We start from the raw sequence: 10,813 nt of genomic DNA on the forward strand, positions 1-10,813 counted from the left end.
ATGTTGTTGCTGACTTCAAAATGAAAAGTTCTTAAAACTGAGGCTTGTAAGTTTTGCTTAGTAAATGATCACATTGCTGCCTGTTATAAATCACAAAAGGTGAGTCAGTATCTTACAGATATGTCAATTCTGTGTCTCACTGTAGTAAAAGTTGAAAACTGCAATTGTGGAAGTTAAATACTCATGCTTGCTAAGCACTTATTTCTCTTGTGGATTATAAGTGCATATTGATAGTGTAAGAGGATCCACAGTGTATCCTTTATTCTCATGATAAATAACAATTAGCAGAAAGACCACTGTCTATGAAAACAGTAAATTGTTTCATTCAAAATTCAGTGAGAAATTGCTTGTTAGTGAAATACATTTAACTTTCATTCTAAATATAAAATTATTTAGCTGAGAGAGACTTAACCTATGACCAGTTCATAATTTTGCAGTGAACTACATTAAAATTTTTTTGTCAGATAGATAAATGTTCGAAAAGTAATATTAAACCAATGTCCAATTTACGATTCTACGGTGAATATTAATAGTAACGTTATTGAGACCATTCAGTTTGACTAAGTCCTCAAGGTAATAGTGTGTTTTGCTATCTGTTATATATATGCAAATAGTTTGTTCTGATCTGTTAGCTCCTACCTTAACGTGAACGTATCGTATTCAGGTGTCAGAGTTCATTGCACTCGCGTGTGGCAAAGTATAGGTAGTGTTTGTCCGTTAAAGTTACTCATACCTATTTTCTTGAACAAGAATGTCAATCATTCTCTTGCCTAATTAGGCTGGCTACCGTTTCTTTTATTCTTTGAAGAGTGTAGATAGGTAAAATATTGTTTGTTACTGTTAAATATTTACGTAATTCTGACTTTCACTTCCGATAAGGCACCTCCGTTAACCATATCACGGTCAACATAACTAAATTCCTTTCAGAGGGTAACACAGCTCTGCTTCTTTATACTGTAATTGCTTTAATAAAAATAATTTCATTATACGAACTGCATCCAGCTTAGAGGTTATGGTATAGTAGTAGCAAACGGAAGTGTTATAACTTCTCTTGGTAATGTATGACCTTTCAGCTAGTGCTAGTCTACTTTTTATTTCCTCCTTGCTTGTTATTTTGCTGCTTGGGTAACACAATTCCTTAAATTCGTATACTTCGCGAACCCCAATTCCAATATTTTGTGGTCCTCGATATTCTCATTAATTTCTTCTTTCTTCTACTTAGTTTCAGCCGCAACTCTGTATTCATTAGACTGTTGATTCCTTTCCACACGTCTTGTAATTCTTCTTCACTTTCACTGTGGTTAGCAATGTAATCAGCGAATCCAGTCATTGATATTCTATCACACTGACTTTTATCCCAGTCTTCTACATTAATTTTATTTCCGTCATTGCTTCTTCCAATGTATAGATTGAAAAGTAAGGGTGAAAGACTACATCGCTTCCTGATACTTCTTCTAATCCGACCACTTCGTTATCTGTTTTCCATTCTTATTGTTCCCTCTTGGTACTTGTGCTTATTGTATGTCACGCTCTTTCCTATAGCCTACAACTATTTATCTCAGTATTTCACGTTGCCGAACACTTTTTCCAGATCGATAAACCCTATAAATATCCGTAAATTTTTGCAGCGTCGCTTCCATTATCAACCGCAATGTCAGAACTGCCCCTCTGGTGCCGTTGCCTTTCCTAATGCCAAACTGATAGTCACTGAAAACATCCTCTATGTTCTGTTCCATTCTTCTCTATATTCTTCTTCTCAGCAGCTGCTAAGCTGATCGTGCGTTAACTCTCCCATTTACCGTCTCCTGCTATCTCGGGAATTGAGTGGATGAAGCTTTTTCGAAAGTCCCACGGCATGTCGCCAGTCTCATACATCCTGCACACCAACGAGAACAGTGGTTTTCTTAGTACTTCCCCCAATGATTTTAGAATATCCAATGGAATGTAACCTATCCCTTCTGTGTTATTTGATCATAAGTCTTCCAAATCCCTTTTAAATTCTGATTCTAATACTGGACTTCTTATCTCTTCAATGTCGACTCCTATTCCTTCTTCTACCACGTCAACAGACAAGTCTTTCCCTTCGCAGAGGCATTCATTGTACTCTTCCACCTGTCCTCTGCATGTAACAGAAGAGGTCCCACTGTACTCGTATTACGGTTTGGCTGTTTCGAGTTTTCTGCGGGTTGATTCCATACTTCCAACGATCATTTATTTTTCGATATCTTCACATTTTTCATGGAGCCATTTTGCCTTAGCTTCCCTGCACCTCCTGTTTATTTCATTGTTAAGTGATCAGTATTTGTGTCTTCCCGAATTTCCCTTAATATTTTCGTACTTCATTCTGTCATTGATCAGCCGAAGTATTTCACCTGTTATCCGTGGTTCCTTTGCAACTGCCGTCCCTCAACCTACGCTTTTCTTTCAAACTTCTGTGATTGCCATTTTCAGAAGCGCCCATGTCTCTCCGACTGAATATCCTACCGAGCTACTCATTATCGCAATATCTATAGCTTCAGAGAACGTCATGCGGGCCCCTTCATTCCTTAGTACTTTCACATTCCACATCTCTGCAGATTGCTTCTTCCTAAATAGTCTCTTAAACCTGCCGCTTCTCTTATTCATTACTAAATTCTAATTTGAGTACACAGGGTGTCCCATCTATCTTGACCACCGTTTGTCTAGATGGAAATATGTTTCAAGTAAATGTTCATTAGTCGTCAGGGGAACATTAGTCAGCATGGTTGACTTTGTTGTAGCTTCGTATTTTACAAAGATATGAACAGCGGTATGACTTTTTTAAATGTCACCCTGTGTTTTTTATTCGGTGATTTTTATTCGGTACTTCATTTCCTCTCCTAAAGACCTGTTCAAAAATGTATCACATTGTACCATTCACTGAAACCCAACGTTATTTATTACATAACAGAAAGCTGACGTTAACGCTCCCAGCGCTTAGTCCAGGTACTCGGGGTAATGGAACCATCCACGTGCTGACGTTGACAGAGGACAGATGTAAACTTAAGCAGAATGCACACCCGTCATTCCGTCAACCATCGTCAGTTGAAAAGTTGTGTGTGTACAACGTACTCCAACGAGGAGAAGGTAGAAATGCTACTCATTTGTGGGGATTGTAAGTCAGCAGAACAGTAATTGCTACACTGTTTTCTTATGTATGGGTACATTTAGTACAGTAGTTTAGTCCTTTTAAACACTGTTGTGTAGAGTAGGCATACAGTAAAGGCTGTCCTTCCTACAAACTGCATCGATAAAACGTTTCTTTTATTGTTGCTGCCGGCCGGCGTGGCCGTGCGGTTCTAGGCGCTACAGTCTCAAGCCGAGCGACCGCTACGATCGCAGGTTCGAATCCTGCCTCGGGCATGGATGTGTGTGATGTCCTTAGGTTAGTTAGGTTTAATTAGTTCTAAGTCATAGGCGACTGATGACCTCAGAAGTTAAGTCGCATAGTGCTCAGAGCCATTTTATTTATTGTTGTTGTTGAAGGTTGGCGAAATGTTACACAGGCAACGGATCTGTACAGAGAGCGATGTACTGACAAGAACCCACCTTCCCGACGGATGTTTTCTCGCCTTGTTGCGACGCTTCAGGAAACGGAAAGTTTCAACCCACGACAGCGTAGTCGCCGTAGCACTCGCACAGACGAAGCTGCCGAAGTTACTGTTCTCGCTTCCGTTGCTATGAATCCACATGTGAGAACACGACAGCTTGAACACGAGATTTACCGATGAATGTTCCTTCTCAAACAAAGGACAGGTAAATACAACGAACATGCATTATTGGTGCAGCGACAACCAACGATGACTTAGACAGGTGCAACATCGGCGTCAGTGGAGAGTTAACGTCTGGTGCGGGATGCTTGGTACTACAATTACTGGCCCGTATTTCATCAATGGTAGTCTAAACGGCACAGCGTGTGTCAACTTCCTCAGAAGAATTCTTCCTCCTCATCTTGATAAAGTGCCGCTAAGAACCAGAATGCTTATGTGGTATCAACACGATGGTTGTCCAGCACATAATGCCTTGCGTGCACTTTGTGTTTTGATCCGAAGGTATACTGCCAAATGGATTCGTCGAGGAGGAACAGTTACTTGGCCTTCTAGGTCTCCTAATTTAAATCCTCTGGACTTCTTTCTTTGGGGATGCATTAAAGACGTTGTGTATCGCGATATTTCCACAATTCCAGGGGACATGCAAGAACGTATCGTGATTGCTTGTAATTCTCTTCAGCAGGCAACACTGGAAGCAGTAAATAATTTTTTCAGTCAACGAGTACACCAGTGTATCGGTGTCCGGCGTACCACTTCGAGCACCTTTGAATGTTCTACTCCTGAGCAATGGTAGAGGAGAGTCAAAGTTCTGTTTTTACTTGGTTTTCATTTGTTTTCGGACAACTTCAGCAAGTGGACGAGTTCGTGATCCCAGGTTCAAAGTCAGTGTTGCGTTATGTAGTTAGTAATGATGTGTTTCAGTAAATGGTACACTGTGATACATTTTTGAATAGGTCTTTAAGAAAGGAAATGAATTACCGAATAAAAAATACAGGGTACCATTTAAAAAAGTCTTACCACTGTTCCAAAGCTACAACGAAAGCAATCATGCCGATTGACGTCCCCCTGATGGCTAAAGAACATTTGCTTGAAATATTTTGTAATTTGCATCTGGACAAACAGTTATTTAAGGTGGTCAGTATAAATAGGTCACCCTGTATATTTTATCCTGGGTGCACTTCATAATCCAGTATCTCTGCTCGACCATAATGTAATCCCACTGAAATCTTCCCGTATCCCTTGGCCTTATCCAAGTGTATGTGCTCCTCTTGTGTTTCTTGAACTGAGTATTCGTTATTACTAACTGATTGCAGAACTCAGTCTTCCTGTTCTCTCCTTACTACTGCCAAGCGCGTATCTACTGTAAGCCATTCTTGTTCTCCCTTCCCTACAACCGCATTGGAACCTCCCACGACTATTAGATTGTCATCTACCTTTACGTACTGAATTACCCGATCAGTACCCCATTTACTTCCTCTATCCCTTCATCCTCAGCTGTTGACGTCGGCATGTATACGTCAATTATTGTAGTCATTGTTGGTTTGCTCTAGATTCTGATGAGGGCAATCCTATAACTTAAGTGTTCAGGTATCTCACACTGTGCTCTGCTTTCTTATTCGTAACGAATCCTACTCCCGTTACATCATTTTCTGCTGCTGTTGAGCTTATCCTATACTCGTCTGACCGGAAATCCTTGTCTTCTTTCCACTGCACTGACCGCAATACATGATTTTCTAACATTCCTAACGTGTTCAGACTTCTTGACATTCCTCTCCCCGATCCGTCGAACATTTTCGTTTCGTTGTTTATTCAGTCATTTTCTCGTAGTCACCTCCGCCTGGGCAGTTCCCTTCTAGAGATCCAAATGGGGGAATAATCCGGAATCTTTCGCCAAAGGGGAGATCATCAAGACACTTACTTCAGTTCGAGACTACATATACTTTGGATAAAATTTATGTGTCTCAGATGAAGTAGTTTCCATTGCCTTATGCATTCTCATGTTATTACCAATGATGATTCTTCCGCGTTTTAGGCGCAGTTTCCCACGCAAGGGCATGAGACTGCTCTGTACCTCTGTCTGTTCCTCTACCACCTTCAACAAGGCTCTTGACAGAATGAGGGGGATCTTTTATGCCGTAAGTCATCAGCTGCCATTGCTGACGACTTTCATTGGAAATGTAAGCTGTGGCGGGGCTCGAACTGGGGACCGAGGGCGTTTTGATTACTCTTAATAAACCTATAAAATTTTGAGTTATCTATGTCAGTCATATTTCGTGAGTGAAAAGACGAGAAATAATACAGGTACCTTTAAAAATGCAGAAATATTTATAAACGTTGGACGAAGCTGGCTGGGCAGTACACACGATCTACTATACTGTATTAATGACAGAACTGACTTTACTTAGTACAAACACAAGCCTACTGCAAGGCTCACATTATTTTCCACCTGAGTTGGAAGAAGTCAATAGGTCAGTAGGTCAATAGCTCAAGTTTGTTGTTATATTGACTGAAACTTATAACTCTACTTTCAAACGTGTTTGATCAGATGAAGTGAAAACCACTTACATACGTGGTAAATGGGCTTGAAGAGGCTGCATATGAAACACAGCAAGAAAAAAAAATCAGAATCTAAAGTTACTTTCGTTTATTTACTAACTACAGAGATTGCTGCACTTTTACAGTTACATGTAATTACAACTTAAAGTGTTTGTCCATTCTTTACTTGATGATTTTGCTTTTTCCAGATAGACAGAAACTACAAAAGATGTAAATGCTTATCATTGTGTGATTTTATTAAGCTTCCATTAATTTATTTTTGATGATAACAACTTTATATCACAAAAGGTGGCGATCTCGAACCTAATCTCAAAGTTTAGCAAAGCTTATAGTTCATTTGAACTGATGTGGAGTTCGTTTATTAATTACATGCAATAAACGTAAAGAAGTTCATGACGTCGGTATCCTCCGCTCAGAGAATAAAGAATAAATGCTTCAGAGTCAGAATCCTTGAAGAATTAGAAATTTTTGAACAACTTTTCCTTAATGATGCTTCTGAACTGACAGTTGCAGCTATGTAATAAATATTTCTTCAGTCATACAAGACCCTTACTTAGAAACGCCTAAAACTGACTTCCACAGAGTAGACTCTAAAATATCGTCTTTCCCTCTCCTATTTATTCATTAAATTGTAACATTTTTCATGTAAAATGTAGCGATTAACTGCTATTGCATCGTCCTGCATGAATTTTAGTTACCATAAAAATGGCTGTTGACTTGCAAGAGGAGCACTTGTAAGCTATATAAAACATTTTTGTAGCGTAAGCAGCTGATTTCTTCTATTGTTAATAGATGGCCCGACTTCTTTAGTGTCCACTCTGTGGCACTTTTGGAATGTAAGCCTCCAATTCTGATGCCACCTCAAGTGTTTGGTTCCTCTTACTGTCTTGATTAGAGTATAGTGTGCAACGTCATCAAGCGATAATCTTGCTAACAATTGACAATTTTATTTTATTTCCAATTTATATAATTTTTATACGGTATGAATATAAACGTCTTAGGAATTATTCCATATGACGAAAGCACTTCCCTCAAAAATCTGTTCATCCGTTACTAGATGTGAGTGTAGTCGTCTCATTAATTTGTTCGGTATAATAACCAACAATTATTGGTTTTCTCTAAGACAAAGGTTTTTGCAATCTTTTTATCTGGTTTTTCGGTTTATCTGATGAAGACATCCATAGTTGGTGCGGAAACCAGGTTAAAGTAAAATTTCGTTGCAACTGGCTGGCTGTATTATACAAATCCCAGCTTGTGACTAATTTAATTACCATCATGAAACAAATGGCTATTGATTAATTATCTTTAACGATGTTGTGTTCTAGAGGATATCATTTTATTATCAATGTTAAAGATGAGCTGCATGTTTAACAATGGTTTAACTTTTATTCCTCTGTAGTTGTTTGGAGAAGAATCACGATTTAGTTTTTCAATACTGAGAAAAAGTTTAAATTTTTACTTCTTGAAATGGGTATATTGATGTCATCTGGATATTCTTAGTCGTGTGCATAGAATAAGTTTTATCTATCATTTTTGCAGTCTCACAGTTCTATCGCTCTAAACAGATAGTTCTCACTATGTTCATATTTTTTTCTTTGGTAAATTACTGTTTCTCATACTACCAGACCTCCATTTAATGTCATCATAAACATACATTTTTGCTATAGACCCTTTGATTTCTCCACGAACGGTCCCACCACATTCGTATTCCATTTCACCTAAATCTGAATTATAGAGTGATGTAACATAGTGTGTCTTGAAACTACCTGGCAGATTAAAACTGTGTGCCCGACCGAGACTCGAACTCGGGACCTTTGCCTTTCGCGGGCAAGTGCTCTACCAACTGAGCTATCGAAGCACGACTCACGCCCGGTACTCACAGCTTTACTTCTGCCAGTATCTCGCCTCCTAGTGTGTCTTGTCCTACACAGTGATCACGTTTATATCACACTCCCGATTTTTAGATTTAATAATTAGTATTTACAAGTATTTCTATCTCTACATTTTCTATGTAACTCTTAAAATCGACAAAGGAAAACTCATACCTACAGCAAAATTTTAGATTGATTTTGTCTTAATGTAAATTTGAATTAACTCTTTACCTGTAATCAAGAAATATGTTCTCCGTACACTGACCTATAAAAATTATTTTCCTGCATTACTTTCCTCATTACAATAGCTGATCTGATACTGTGGAAGTTTTGGCATTATGAAGGCACAGCTTTGACTTATTATTCTGTATGACTGATTGAGATGTAGCCAGTAACGCAGCATATTGCTGTTATACTAAAATAAAGGCTTTTTGTGATTCTAATCTCAACTAAACACGTCATTCTTTTCTGCATACCACATATCGGTTTTGCGTCTATGTTTCTTAAGTTCCTCATAATATTAACTAGCAAAATTGTATACACTATACTGCGTGAATAATTTTCAAGATCGGTTATAATCTGTGTGTTCAGTCAATACAGTTTTCATCAGCCTTATACATTAACTAATAATGTTCTATGAATATTTCTCATTGTATTAAAATTTTCTAAAGTTTCTTCAATTTATTTGTGCAAGAAGTGTATTGATTGGGAGAAATTGGTATGTAGATGTATGTTGAAATATTGCTATATCTCATCACTGTTATTTGGATAATTAAAACTTACAGTTGTTAGTTGTGATATCTGACAAATTCGACATTATTATAGTTAATCTTGTTGTATAAAAGTTGTATGTAATATATTCAAATCTCCATCTGACTCAATCTGTACGATGAGCAAGCTGTAAAGGAAACCAACTAGAAATTTGGAAGGGGATGACATTTCATGGGAAGAAATGGAGACTTTACTGTTTACAGAAGACGATATTCTGTCATAGATGGCAAAGCTCTTGGGAGATCAGTTTAACAAGATGGTCGATAATTCAAAAAGAGGTTATATGATGGGCATCAAAAAGAGTAAAAGCAGGGGACAGCAAAGTAACTGACTAAAGGAATGTGATGCTGAGGGAACTTCAATACGACATGGGAAAGTAAAAGTATAACACGATTTTTAGAATTTGGTTGGCAAATTAATCGGCAAGAGCAACAGTGAGCATGACAGTAAATACGGAGTTGTGTTATCAAAAAAGTTCTCCAGTAAAAGAAACATATGTTGACATCAAATATATACTTGGGTGATAGAATTTTTAAAGTATTTGTCTTGATCATAAGCATGTTGGAAAACTGTGATGATCAGAGCAGACGGAAAACATAATGAGTTGATAGAAAAAGAAAATAAATTATTGACAAAACGTGACCAAAAGAAAGGATACGTTGATTAGACACACCTTGAGGTATCAAGGAACCACTGGAAAATGGCGGGCTCAACTGAACTTTCATTTTATTGCTTTCTAAAATTGCTAGTAATGTTGTGTTAAAGTAGCTCTCACGGACCAAACACACCCTCTACGGTTAACAACCGTAGTTGTAAATCGTAGTTGGCTCCAACTAAGGTTGACAACCTTCGAAATTCAAAAATGGAAAGGTCTTTTAGGGAAAAAAAAATCCACCGTACTGCTCAAGAAGGCAGGAAGAGGCTACATCGAATTCAGTGAGTAGACAGCAACGAATCGGAGCGTTTGCAACCATCAAAATGCACACTAAAACACAAAAAGAATATCAAACATGAGCAGATAAGTTATATAGCAACATACAACATAAACTCACTGCTTCAGACTGGAAAACTCAAGGAGCTCACAGATGAACTAAACAAACAAAGAATTTTAATAACAAAGATCCAAGAAATGAGAAACACCACAGAGGACCTATTCGAATCACAAAGATACAGAATTTATAATGGGAAACCAGGACCGAGGGCAATGAAACAATGTCCCCAGTTTGGAACTGGGTTTTTAGTAAACATAACAATAATAGAATCTCTAACGGATTTCCAAGCAGTATAACCAAGAACTGCGACTCTAAGCTTTAAAATAATTAATAATACCTATACAATAATAAATGCTCATGCTCCAACAAATGAAAAAATTGTCAAACAAAACCAAAGGAAGAGGTAGATAAATTTTGGGACCTTCTAGAACAAACTGTGAACAGAGTAAATAAAAAGAATGTAAAAATCTTATTGGGAGATTTCAATGCTCAGTTGGGAAAAGAAACGAAATATAAAGATATAATTGGAAAATGGATTCCACATAAATTTACGAACAAAAACGGTCAAAGACTTATAGAACTCTGCAGAGAACACAACCTTGTATCCAAATCAACACACATTAAGAGGAAGTCAAGTAAACTTCAAACATGGAAACATCCAGACTGGAGGAAGGGGGAGTGGCAGCTATACCATGTCTGTATGGACCAAAATTTTCATAAGGAGATCCACAATGTTAAAGTACTGAGAGGAGTAGACACAGGCTTAGACCATTATATAGTTAAAATTAAAATCAAATTCACTCTGTTAAAGAAGAGGACCGGAAAAACTAATAAAATAAAAAGGAGGTTTGACCCGCATCAGCCAATTAAAAATAATAAATACCAACAAATAACACAAACCATAAAATTAACAGATGATATAGAACAAATAGAGCCTAATCTTAAAAAAGAAGCAGAGAATCTAGCTTGCTGGAACCCACGAAGGGAACATGCATGGTGGACATCAGAATGTGACCAATTCCATGAAGATAGACACCAAGCATTGTTAAAGTTT

General features: G+C 37.7%; 1 non-coding gene across 1 annotated transcript; it reads right to left on the reverse strand.

Moving 5' to 3' along the window:
• Window positions 1-7,909: 7,909 nt before the first annotated feature.
• On the reverse strand, window positions 7,910-7,984 carry Trnas-cga. Its single transcript has one exon. It is a non-coding gene; the product is annotated as a tRNA-Ser (tRNA).
• Window positions 7,985-10,813: the final 2,829 nt, after the last annotated feature.

The sequence above is a fragment of the Schistocerca americana genome, chromosome 2, assembly GCF_021461395.2.
Source record: "Schistocerca americana isolate TAMUIC-IGC-003095 chromosome 2, iqSchAmer2.1, whole genome shotgun sequence".
NCBI classification, from domain to species: domain Eukaryota; kingdom Metazoa; phylum Arthropoda; class Insecta; order Orthoptera; family Acrididae; genus Schistocerca; species Schistocerca americana.